Below are 12,811 nucleotides of genomic sequence, written 5' to 3' on the forward strand. Positions count from 1 at the left end.
AGCCAGGCAAGGGGAATCCAGATGGGTCAAGGTTGACCAGACATCTGGTGAAAAGTCCAAGTATGGAGACTTGGCATGGGTAAAGTTCAAGTATGGAGACTGGGAACAGAAAAGTCCAAGCAGGGAGCTTGGCACGGGAAAAGTCCAAGTATGGAAGCTTGGCATGCGAAGTCGGAGAGGGCTCGGTAGCTCCTTCTCCGGACTAGGTCAGAGAGGGCTCGGTAGCTCGTTCTCTGGACCGGATGGAGTCGGAGAGGGCTCGGTAGCTCATTCTCCGGACTAGGTCAGAGAGGGCTCGGTAGCTCGTTCTCCGGACTAGGTCAGAGAGGGCTCGGTAGCTCGTTCTCTGGACCGGATGGAGTCGGAGAGGGCTCGGTAGCTCGTTCTCCGGACTAGGTCAGAGAGGGCTCGGTAGCTCGTTCTCTGGACCGGACGAAGTCGGAGAGGGCTCGGCAGCTCGTTCTCCGGACTAGGTCAGAGAGGGCTCGGTACCTCGTTCTCTGGACCGGACGAAGTCGGAGAGGGCTCGGTAGCTCGTTCTCAGGACCAAGTAGGGTTTAGGGCTGGGAGCTCTAAACCTGGATCGGTCTGGTGACCGATCTAGTGATACGCTGGGTTATCTGATCGGTCTGGTGACCGATCAGTAACCAAACAGAAGCATTCTGTTGCTTATTTGATCGGTCAACAGACCGATCAGTGATCGATCAGAAGGAGATCACCTTCGAGAGGGAAGGGCCTGATCGGTCATGGGACCGATCAGGGAAGGACCTGATCGGTCACCATGACCGATCAGGACCCTTGTGGACCGATCAGGACCCTTGTGGACCGATCAGGATGAAGCCTGATCGGTCCACGTCCTAGCCGTTGCGTAGCAACGGCTAGTTTCTTCTGTGTCTTCTTCGCAGGTTATAAAAGGGGTTGAGGAGCACTGTTCTAAAAGGTTACTTCTTCCTTCTTGCCCCTGCTTCTTACTGCACTTGAGCTTTGCTGAGCTCTCTGATTCGTGAAGCTTCGTGTGAGCTTCCCCGGCTAATCAGCTGCTGCTGTTCTTCCGTGAAGTTGCTGCTTCGACAACGGAAACCAGTCGAAGGCAAGCAAGGTGTTTTACATTCATATTGTTTGTAGTTCTTGCTATATTTCTATCTTGTTGTTGTAAGTTATTGTGGCGAGGTTTCTCCACCCAGAAGGAGTTGTTATTAGCCGATTTTCCGGTGTCTCATCCACCGACGGATTGATAGGCTTCGTCCACCTTACGGACACGCCGAGGAGTAGGAGTATCATCTCCGAACCTCGTTACATCATCGTGTTTGAGGTTTGATTTCTCCATTTACGTTTCTGTTATTATTTTTTCGCTGCGCTAACCTTGATTTGTAGAAAGAAACGAACGATTTGGGGCGGCTATTCACACCCCCCTCTCTAGCCGCGATCATCGGTCCTAACAAGTGGTATCAGAGCGAGGTCGCTCTTCGCCGGATTAACACCCGAGGGAGCACAAGCTAGAGATGGATCAACTCGGAGAGGACATCACGATTCCACCCTTCTACGATCGCGACGACTTCGCGTTTTGGAAGGTAAGAATGAAATATTTTCTTATGACTAATCTTGAGAATTGGAGGTGTGTGCAAGTAGGTTTCACTCCTCCGGAGGATGAAGAAGGAAAACCTCTCAAGAAGAAGAGGTGGACGAAGGAGCAAATCCACCAATCAACCATCAACGATGAGGTAACGAAAATCATTGAATTTTCTTTACCTAATGATGTTTTGTGTAGGATAGGTGGATATAACGATGCCAAGGAGTTGTGGAATAACTTGGCAAAGCTCCATGAGGAGAACTCCACTTCAAGTCATGAAGAGGAGTCAAGTGAGCCAAGTAGCTCACATCATGGAGGAGAGGAATTAGAAGTTGAGGGCTACTCAACATCTAAGGAAGAAGAGGATGAGAGTTCTTCTTCAAGAATGGAGCAAGAGGAAGAAGCTTCTACCTCCGGAAGGGATGAAGAAGAAAGTCTTCATCCATCCTCAACCCTAGGTAACTCAAGCATTTCAATTTCAAATAAATTACACATAATGTGCTTTGAGTGTAGGGAGTATGGACATTACAAGAGTAAATGTCCAAAGAGGATTAGAAAGTCTCCACCGGCGCCAAAGGTCAAGAAAGCCGGAATCCCGATACGCAAAGGCAAAGAGCACGTGGTGTGCTTTCAATGCAAGCGAAGGGGACATTATCGGAGCCAATGTCCGAGGGGGAGGCAACCTCACAAGGACAAGAAGATGAGCACATCGATAGGGGGAGCTAAGGCAAACCCTAAGGTAATCTCTAAGGCTCATTTTTGCAATTCAAATAGAACACATGCTAGTAGCCTTATTGCAATTGCTAATAATGATAAGCATGTTAATTATAGGAATCAATACACATGTTTAGGTGCCAAACATGTGAGCCTAGATAAAGATAACACTAGGAAAGCCAACCCTAGGACTAACTCATCTAAGGTTAAGGATAATCTAGGTAGAAAGCCCAAAACAACTAGACACATGCCTAGGAATACCTCAAAGAAAAATGAAAAATTAAAAATTGAGGTATTAGAGAAGGAGAATCAAGTCTTGAGGTCAAGACTTGATACTTTGGAAAAGGCTCTTAAGAACTTGGAGAAGTCATCTCTAGGGTTTAAGGGTCAAAAACCAATGTCCAAGGACAAGAAAGGTTTGGGTCACAAACTTAAGTCCCAAGTGGTCAAGCCCACTTATCACAATGTTCCATTCGATTATGGAACAAAATCTAGGGCTAGGAAGACCATCACCAAGGTCACAAGGGGAGTCACCCCTAGAGTTGATCTTGATGAGTCCCAAATGACCAAGGCTTCAAAGCCTAGGAGGGTCATTAGAAGGGTTGCTAGGGAAGTCATCCCTAGTGAATATTTAGTGAACCCAATGAGCTCCAATAGGTATTGGGTTCCTAGGAGCGTGATTTCATCACGCTAGATGAGTTAGGGTGTGTCAACCTTACTTGAATAGGTAGTTAACCTAATCATGGCAAAAGGTGGCATTTTAGGAATTTTCAAGGTGCAATCAAGCCTTGAAAATGAAATTGAAAATTATTCCTAAGGTGATTAGGATGTGCCAATCACATTTGAGGAGTTCTCTTAGGTCAATTTAATTGGCACATAGTGATCTAAACATCCTTGGTATGTGATTTTAGGTCTATTACACTTAGGAATATAGAATTTATGGCAAAATGATCGAAATTATCAAAAATGGTAACTAAGGATAGAATTAGGTATTTTCTATACCTTTACATGTTATTTGCCATATATTGTTTGCCATATGCCATGTCATGACATCATATTTAATCTATGATCATTTGAAATGTCATGATAATGCTTAGGTTAGTTTAAATGTCATGCTTTATTTAAGTTTCACACTTTATGCCATGACATCATGACATTGGCACGTGTTATTATGTATGATATCATTTTATGCCATGTCATCATTTCTTGCATTTATAATCAATGAAATTGATTTAAGGTTAAAAAAAAACACAATTTGATATGGAGATCAAATTGATGTTTAGAAAATGCATGAGACCTTAGCCTAAGATAACCTAAACCCATATCTCACATCAAAATTGACTTGGATGTGTTTTTGATACACCTTAGATGTGTGTGAGATATTAGGTTTGTGAGTTAGGATCAAGGTGCATAGTTCTTGTACCTAGATGAGCCTAATTCGAAATTGGGGATCATAGGGAAAGCTTATGTACAAGTCATGTACATTTAGCCCTAAGATTGTGGTCCTAAATTAAATGGTTTAAAATCATTTTAAAATTGATTTGAAAAACCTTGATGAAGCTTTTCTAGTAATAGCCTTCATCATTGAACAAGTTGATACAAAGATGACTTAACTTTGAGCTATTTCAAAGACTTGTGAACTTTGTATCAAGATTGAAAAATGGAAGCTATTTTCATAGAAAAATATTTTTCCTTGATAATATATGTTATGAGGAATGTATCCTCAAAGTTTTACAATTTTTGGAATTTTCTGGAATTTTCTAGGAGTTTCTGAATTTCGGGAGGAAAATCAGAAATTCTGATATCAGACTCGTGGACCGATCAGAGAGGATTCTGATCGGTCCAGGTCTGTGTGGATCGGTCACTGGACCGATCCAGAGGAAGCCTGATCGGTCCGGTGACCGATCAGGGCGTGCCAACTTGCTGAAATTCGACTGGTTGTCTGAAATTTCAGCTCGGGAAGTGGTGTTTTAGGTTTCTAAAGGTTTGGAACTCTCCAAGACATTGTTGGTGCAATGGTCAAGGGGGAGTTGATCTTTAGGGGGAGTTTTACCTATTGGTCAAGGGGAGTTGACCTTTAGGGGGAGTTGTCATGAGTGATATGGGATTATCACTAAATTGACTATTGACATTAGTATCAAGTGGGAAATTAAGGGTTTCAATGAAAGGTATGAGACTTTCATTAGGAAGAAACTCTTGACCTTGATATTCACTCTTTTTGATGTGTGTCAAAAAAAAGGGGAAGAATGTCTAGAGAATGTTCAAGGAAGAACATTGGAGTTAGTGGAAGAGTTTGTTGATCACGACGAGTGAAGTTGTGAACAACGATAACTTACTCTTCAGGGGGAGAGTTTGTTGATGTGTGCCAATAGGGGGAGAATGAAGGGTTTAAGTTAGACCTTCTTTATCTAAGAAGGAGGTTGCCTTCTTAGAAGGAGAATGTAAGGTTGTAACTTATGTTTCATTACCTAGTGGCATGAGGAAAGTTGAGGCTATTGGATTAGCCTAACTTAAAGGTATTGTCAAACATCAAAAAGGGGGAGATTGTTGGTGCAATTTCCAGTAGGTCAAGGTTGACCTAGTTGACCAAGCGTAAACCTTGGTCATGGTTTCGATGTTTGACAATACAGAAAGACATGTAGACATGGACAATGCAGGTGCAGTTGTCCATGCGGAGAGATACTGATCAGGGTCTGATCAGGTTGGATGAAGAAGAGTCAAGTAGGTCAAGGTTGACCGGATACTTGACTGGGAAGTCCTAACTGGGATGTTAGGCAGTTCGGAAAGTCCTGGTGAGTGAAGCCAGGCAGTCGGGAAGTCCTGGTGAGTGAAGCCAGGCAGTTGGAGAAAGTCCTGGTGAGTGAAGCTAGGCAATTGGGAAAGACCTGGTGAGTGAAGCCAGGCAGGGGAAAGACCTAGTGAGTGAAGCTAGGCAGTTCGGAAGTCCTGGTGAGTGAAGCCAGGCAAGGGGAATCCAGATGGGTCAAGGTTGACCAGACATCTGGTGAAAAGTCCAAGTATGGAGACTTGGCATGGGTAAAGTTCAAGTATGGAGACTGGGCACGGAAAAGTCCAAGCAGGGAGCTTGGCACGGGAAAAGTCCAAGTATGGAAGCTTGGCATGCGAAGTCGGAGAGGGCTCGGTAGCTCCTTCTCCGGACTAGGTCAGAGAGGGCTCGGTAGCTCGTTCTCTGGACCGGATGGAGTCGGAGAGGGCTCGGTAGCTCGTTCTCCGGACTAGGTCAGAGAGGGCTCGGTAGCTCGTTCTCTGGACCGGATGAAGTCGGAGAGGGCTCGGTAGCTCGTTCTCCGGACTAGGTCAGAGAGGGCTCGGTAGCTCGTTCTCTGGACCGGACGAAGTCGGAGAGGGCTCGGTAGCTCGTTCTCAGGACCAAGTAGGGTTTAGGGCTAGGAGCTCTAAACTTGGATCGGTCTGGTGACCGATCCAGTGATACGCTGGGTTATCTGATCGGTCTGGTGACCGATCAGTAACCAAACAGAAGCATTCTGTTGCTTATTTGATCGGTCAGCAGACCGATTAGTGATCGATCAGAAGGAGATCACCTTCGAGAGGGAAGGGTCTGATCGGTCACCATGACCGATCAGGGAAGGGCCTGATCGGTCTTGTGACCGATCAAGACCCTTGTGGACCGATCAGGATGAAGCATGATCGGTCCACGTCCTAGCCGTTGCGTAGCAACGGCTAGTTTCTTCTGTGTCTTCTTCGCAGGTTATAAAAGAGGTTGAGGAGCTACTGTTCTAAAAGGTTACTTCTTCCTTCTTGCCCCTGCTTCTTGCTGCACTTGAGCTTTGTTGAGCTCTCTGATTCATGAAGCTTCGTGTGAGCTTCCTCGGCTGGTCAGCTGCTGCTGTTCTTCCGTGAAGTTGCTGCTTCGACAACGGAAACCAGTCGAAGGCAAGCAAGGTGTTTTACATTCATATTGTTTGTAGTTCTTGCTGTATTTCTATCTTGTTGTTGTAAGTTATTGTGGCGAGGTTTCTCCACCCAGAAGGAGTTGTTATTAGCTAGTTTTCCGGACTCATCCACCGACGGATTGATAGGCTTCGTCCACCTTACGGACACGCCGAGGAGTAGGAGTATCATCTCCGAACCTCGTTACATCATCGTGTTTGAGGTTTGATTTCTCCATTTACGTTTCTGTTATTATTTTTCCGCTGCGCTAACCTTGATTTGTAGAAAGAAACGAACGATTTGGGGCGGCTATTTATACCCCCCCCCTCTCTAGTCGCGATCATCGGTCCTAACAGTTCGAACATGACAATGAAGTTGAGTGGTACTACTCTTGGAGCTAGATGTTAATTAAGTGAGTTGTCAGTAACTCATTTAATTAATGGACATTCGATATCTTAAACACAGGGAGATTAACACACTCATGATAAGAACGAGCACATAATGTAATATGGGATTGGTGCGGTACTTCAATAATAACTTTTTAGTGGTATGAGTTATTATTGATAAACTTGAGTTGGGTGTTCAAGTTGAACACAGGAAGCTCAAGCTCATCAGGAGGCCAAAGCCAATTCCTCCTCTAGGTCTCTGTTGTAGCCTCTATGTATAAAGCCTCATATCCAACCAAGTCCACTTCATACCCAAGTAATGGGCCGGCCACATCCTTGCTTGGTGCCCAAGCAAGGGTCGACCAAGCTTTGCTTGGAGCCCAAGAGGTGGCCGACCAAGTCTTGCTTGGTGCCCAAGCAAGTGGCCGACCACAAGGGAATTAAAAGGGAGTTTTAATTTTTTTTAAAAATCTTTCCTTTTATAGCCATCCTCCAAGAGATTTAAAAGAAAGATTTTAATTTTAAAATCTTTCCTTTTATAGCCATGCTAAAAGGAATTTAAAAGAGAGATTTTAATTTTAAAATCTTTCTTTTTATAGCCATCCTCCAAGGGATTTAAAAGAGATATTTTAATTTTAAAAATTTTCCTTTTATAGCCATCCACAAATAGATTTAAAAGAGAGATTTTAATTTTAAAATCTTTCCTTTTATAGTCATCCTCCAAGGGATTTAAAAGAGAGATTTTAATTTTTAAAATTTTCCTTTTATAGTCATCCACAAAGGGATTTAAAAGAGATATTTTAATTTTAAAATCTTTCATTTTTTTAGCCATCCACAATGGTTTAAAAGAGATATTTTAATTTAAAATTTTTCCTTAATTGTTGCCCAAATAAGGGCCGACCACACATAATAGGAAGGTTTTAATTTTAAATCTTTCCTTTTTTGCATTCACCAAGGATTATAAAAGAGAGGTAGATGGTGTCTTATGGTAGAACATGTTAGTTAGAGCCCTAGAACCAATCATATGATGATTGTTGTATGGACTCGATGTATCATATTCCTATATGTTTATAAAGATATTTCTTTATGGTTATTATACTTACTTGTATTGGTGCCAAATAACTAAGTATAATAGCGTCCTTGAGTAGAAGGTTCTTATCTATATCAATCGATTGGTTGAATCGATAGTGAGATGATATAGAAAACACTACTCTTAATCATTCGTAGTCAAGTATTAACATTCAGGGACAATGTTAATGCGACGAGACTAGCATGTAGGTCAACTCGATGACTTGATCTCACAAGTCATGGATATAGAGATATCAAGTTGACACATGGGTATGCATTGGAGAATGTATACTGAATGACCCGCCATGAGAAAGTATCATGGATCGTTATATGAGTGTCATATACTTTCTCATGTGGCTATTAGTATGACTATTAGTCCTTGGACCTGAAGTCACCATGGTTCCCTACATAAGGAGTTACATACTTTGGCTTTGTCAAACGTCACCCGTAACTGAGTGGACTATAAAGACGATTACTGGGTATGTAACAAATTATGCAGAGGGATGTGAGTGATGTAGATGGGATCTATCCCTCCTATATAACGGGAGTGACATCGTTATTCTTGATAGAGTGAGACCACTAAGTGTATGGTCATGCCCAAATGAGTCAATATGAGATATTGAACTCATTTGATTATAGTGAGTCTACTTGGAGTTCAAGATTTAGATTGATCAGAGGATGACACCGTCTATGCCTCAAATTGATCAATCTAGATTTCAAGGATAGAAGGACATTGTCATATATTGTGAAGAGTCACAATTAGTAGTCATAAGGTGATGTTGGATCTCAACATTCTTGTAACTTGGGTAGTAATGATGTGTTGCTAGATACCGCTCATTACTTATGCTTCTAAATGGGTTTAGGAGCATTGCCAACATTACAAGAACCTATAGGGCCACACACAAAGGGAAATTAGATGGAGATTAGGTTCATATGATGAACCAAGAGGATTACGTTCATGTGATGAACCAAATTAGATTAAGAGTAATCCTAATTAAACTAATTGAGTTGGACTCAATTTGGTTCATGTGTTAAATGAGTCTAATTAGATTTGGATTCATTGAGTCAATTTAATTCAATGGATATAGATTCATTAAATTAAATTGGTTTGAATCAAATGGTTAGATTTGATCAACCATGGGAGAGAAGAGGTCAAGTTTGACTTGACTTGAGAAGGGAAGATAAAAGGCCAAGTTTGACTTGACCAATGCCACCTCATTTGTGAGTTGGCATAGAGTGAGCCAATGATGATGTTCCATATCATCAAGGATAGTACATGTGTGTGTCACCTCATGAGGGAGATCAAGAGTTGTGACTCTTGGTATTCCATGGAGTTTAAAAACCCCTCTTGAAGTGGTCGACCACTAAAATGTGGTGTTGAATGTTTTGTGTGCTCATTCACTCCTTCTTCTTCCTCCTCTCATCTTATTCTCTCTCTGTCCTCCACCTTGGCCGAAACCTTCAAGAGTGCTAGCACACTCTAAGGTTTCTTCTCCATTTTTGCTCGTGTGGATACACATAGAGGGGTGTTCACTTGACACCCTTGAGATCCGGTAAATTTTCGACGAGCGGGATAAGCGAAGGGCTTCGCATCAAAGGTATAACTTCTCTACCATGTAGATCTAGTGTAGATCTAGGATTAGAAAACATGTACACGAAAATTTTAATTTTCGCACGGATCCGGTGGCATGGAACTTCAGAGTTTCCGTAACGCAAAAAACGGTTTTTGCAGGCCGAAAGTCCCAATAGTGGTATCAGAGCCACGTGCGAAGCGTGTACTTATTTTTATTTTTATGAAAAATTATAGTTCTGTAAGTTTTTATGATTTTATTAATTTTATGGTTTTAAGAGTATTTTTCTTGTAGAAGCGAAGCAACAAGTGTTTGAACACTTGTAGGCTTCAACTATCGAGAAACACCTTCTGTAACGGTAAGGTCTCGCCCAAAATGTTTTGGGACAGCGGCTAAAGGCGCTGTAAGATCATCGTGGGACACTCGTGAGACTCATTTTGCGAGAAGGGGTGCTGCCCCTAACCCCGCAAGGGGCATTGTCCTGCGATCGCGCCCGAAAATCGCTAAACGGGACCGCCGGGAAGTTACGACTCATAAAATCATAAAAAAATAGTAATAAAATTACATAAATTTATATAAAATACATAATTTAGAATTATGTATGATTTGTGATGGTCATGGCCCAAAAAAACCCAATTGGATTGGTTACATGTGTTATAATTCATAATATGGCCTGCGCGCCATTTTTGTGTGATTGTGCGTGTTGTATATGTGATACACGACCTGCGCGCCGTCCTTTTTATTTTATTTCCTGTTGTAAAATAGTTTAGACTCGAATGTAACTCGAGTTTCATCTTTATAATGTACAAAATGGAGCTGTGGAAGGTCCACTCGAGGAGGAGTTACGAGGAGGGTGCGAGCAACACATGGCGGTCAAAGGGAGGAGCTTGGAGAAGCTGTTGACCTTAGGTTGACCGTCCGATCTTCTCATTGGCTTGAGAAGATCGTAGTAGGGCCATGACCTAATCACAGTTTAATTAATTGCTTGTGTGTGTGTATGTGATGCATGCTAGAGTAGAGTAATTAATTAGTGCCTTGACGATTAGATTAGATCTTAATCGTGTATATGATACACATCAACGATTAGATTAGATCTTAATCGCGTCAACTCAAAATGCCTACCATGCCATGATACCCATCACTACCTTGATCACATGTTGTTGTTGAATCTGCCAAAGCAAAGCAACGCATATTATCTTGGTAGGGTGCGGAGGGACAATCTTGGTCCCACCTATCAACGTCTGGGTGAGTACAAACTCAATCAGATTGAGTAAAACTAGTTAAACTCAATTGGATCGGGTTTAACTATAGGCATTTTCCAATGGTTGGTAGATAGGTCAAATGTAAAATACCGAAAATAGGCAAATATTAATAAGGGAATTTTCTGAAATTTTTGGAAATTTTTCGGGAATTTTTCATACCTCGTACGAACGAGTTAAGGGGGACAAAAATGGGGCTCGGAAAAACCTGTTTACGCTACCTAGTTTAAGCGAGGAATTGTTGATTTTCTTTTTATTTCCTATTTCTTTTTCCTTTTCTTTATTTCCGCCGTTTCCTTCTTTTTCCCCTTCACGCGTGCCGGGCCGTTCCTCTCCGAGCCATCCTCGACGCCAAGCCGTGCCTTAACCGCCGGCCACGGCGGTTTTTCTTCCTCCCCTTCCACTTCTTCTTCTTCTCCTTTGCCCGAGCCGAACCCTCCTTCCCTCATCTCTCGCGACGCCGGTCTTCTCCACACCGACGCCTCTGCCCTAATCTCTTCGCGCCGATCGCCTCTCCCCCCCGCCCGGAGTAGTGCCGATCCGGCGACGCCGTCCTAGATCTACCGCCGGCCACAACTCACAGAGCCACCGCCGAGCAGTGCCGGCGTTCTTTCTTCGTGCCGCCACCACCACAGAGGCGCCCCATCCTCACTGCCGCACCTTCGACAGCCACTCTTCGCCGCCGCGCACGATCCGTTGGCCGCCATTGAGTCCTGCCGAAGCCGCTACCCTCACCGGACAGGAGTAGCGCTGTCGCCTCTGCCCTAGCACTGTCATGGGCCATCAGATTCGACCCAACGTCGTTGTCGATACCCTGGTTCACCCCTACACAGTGGGTTTCTTCCATCTCCGATCAAGGGTAAGCTGCTAGCGTGAATTTGGGATCTGATACTATACATTTTGTTAGGTTTTTGATCACCTCAGTGGAGGGTTTCCAGCAACACCCCTTGTTCCAGAAATCAACAAGGCTGAGGAATAAGGTAAGGAGTTAAGCATTTTATACATGCTATGGATCATGGGTTGATTCAATTATGTTAGATAGTTGTTCATGTGTAGATGGATTTAGGTTTATGTGTGGATTAGGGTTTTCGCTCTAATTTAGGGTTGGAGAGTTTGTTTAACTAATTATAAGAATTTAGTTAAGTAAAAGTATGTCTATTGGTATTACAGGACTTTGACGCGAGACGAGCATCTCGACGTCGTAATTTGGACCAGATTGGACTATCCTATTGGAGGCGGGTACTTTGACTTATGTCTTTTGATATGCAAAATAATGTGTTTAACATATAGCATGATTGTGTTTTCCATTTGTTTTGGTTGGTCACTACATGATCTGTTACATGTTTGCTTGTTTACTTATTATGCACTGCATGTTATTATTTACCTGATCATACATGCTTTAGGTAGTGGCCCAACCATATGATATATTATGTTCAGAACCTAGGGTTTATTTGATACCCTATCTGTTTGTGTACCTTCTATTTGATTCGTTATCTTGTAGTACACATCTTATACTTATGTATAGAGCATGCTATGCTATTTGTGATATTGCCATGTTTAGTGTCATGCATCATCTTGCATGATTGCATGCTGTGCGATTGTCTGCTCCATTATTGTGAGCGCATCGCCAGTTACATGTATCTGTACACACCACCACTCATGGGTTAGTGGTATATCAGACAGGTGTGTGGCAGTTCTGCTGTTTGGCTCCGTTGGTCTGGTGACTCAGCGTGGTAGCCGGCAGACAGTTCCGCTCTGTTTGGCTCCGTTGGTTTAGTGTAGCAGCGTTGTAGCCGGCAGGCAGTTGGACTTTGTTTGGCTCCGTTGGTCCGCTCATGGGTAGTGTGACTCAGCGTAGTAGCCGGCAGAGAGTCCTCCCCGTCATCGTGTACCGGGAGATGAGAGCATTGCGCTCCCCCACTTATGATTTGGGGTAGGAGGATAGGCGTACTCCGACAGCATCCCGTCCACTCGGTCACTTATCAGGGGTAATGATGTCAGAGTGCGCGGTTGTCACAGCCCTACCCATTCGGACTCACAATTGTGTGTGAGTTGGCTGACTGGCGTCAGGGGTGACCATGACATTGGCATCATATGCATGATGCATTATTGCTTGTGTTTGCTGCATTTACTTGCTGCATTTATATGGATGCATATGATTGACATGCATACAGGATTATGACACTCTCGGTCTGACGACCTTGATCCTGGTTAGTACAGTTTTCTCCTATTTTTGTTCCAGTTGCATTTATCCTTCTCGTATTCAGGAGACTGTACGCATGATTAGTGTTGTATGTTATTTACTTTATTTTGCATATCAGTTGTACCTGC

The sequence above is a fragment of the Zingiber officinale genome, chromosome 11B, assembly GCF_018446385.1.
Source record: "Zingiber officinale cultivar Zhangliang chromosome 11B, Zo_v1.1, whole genome shotgun sequence".
Classification (NCBI taxonomy): Eukaryota; Viridiplantae; Streptophyta; class Magnoliopsida; order Zingiberales; family Zingiberaceae; genus Zingiber; species Zingiber officinale.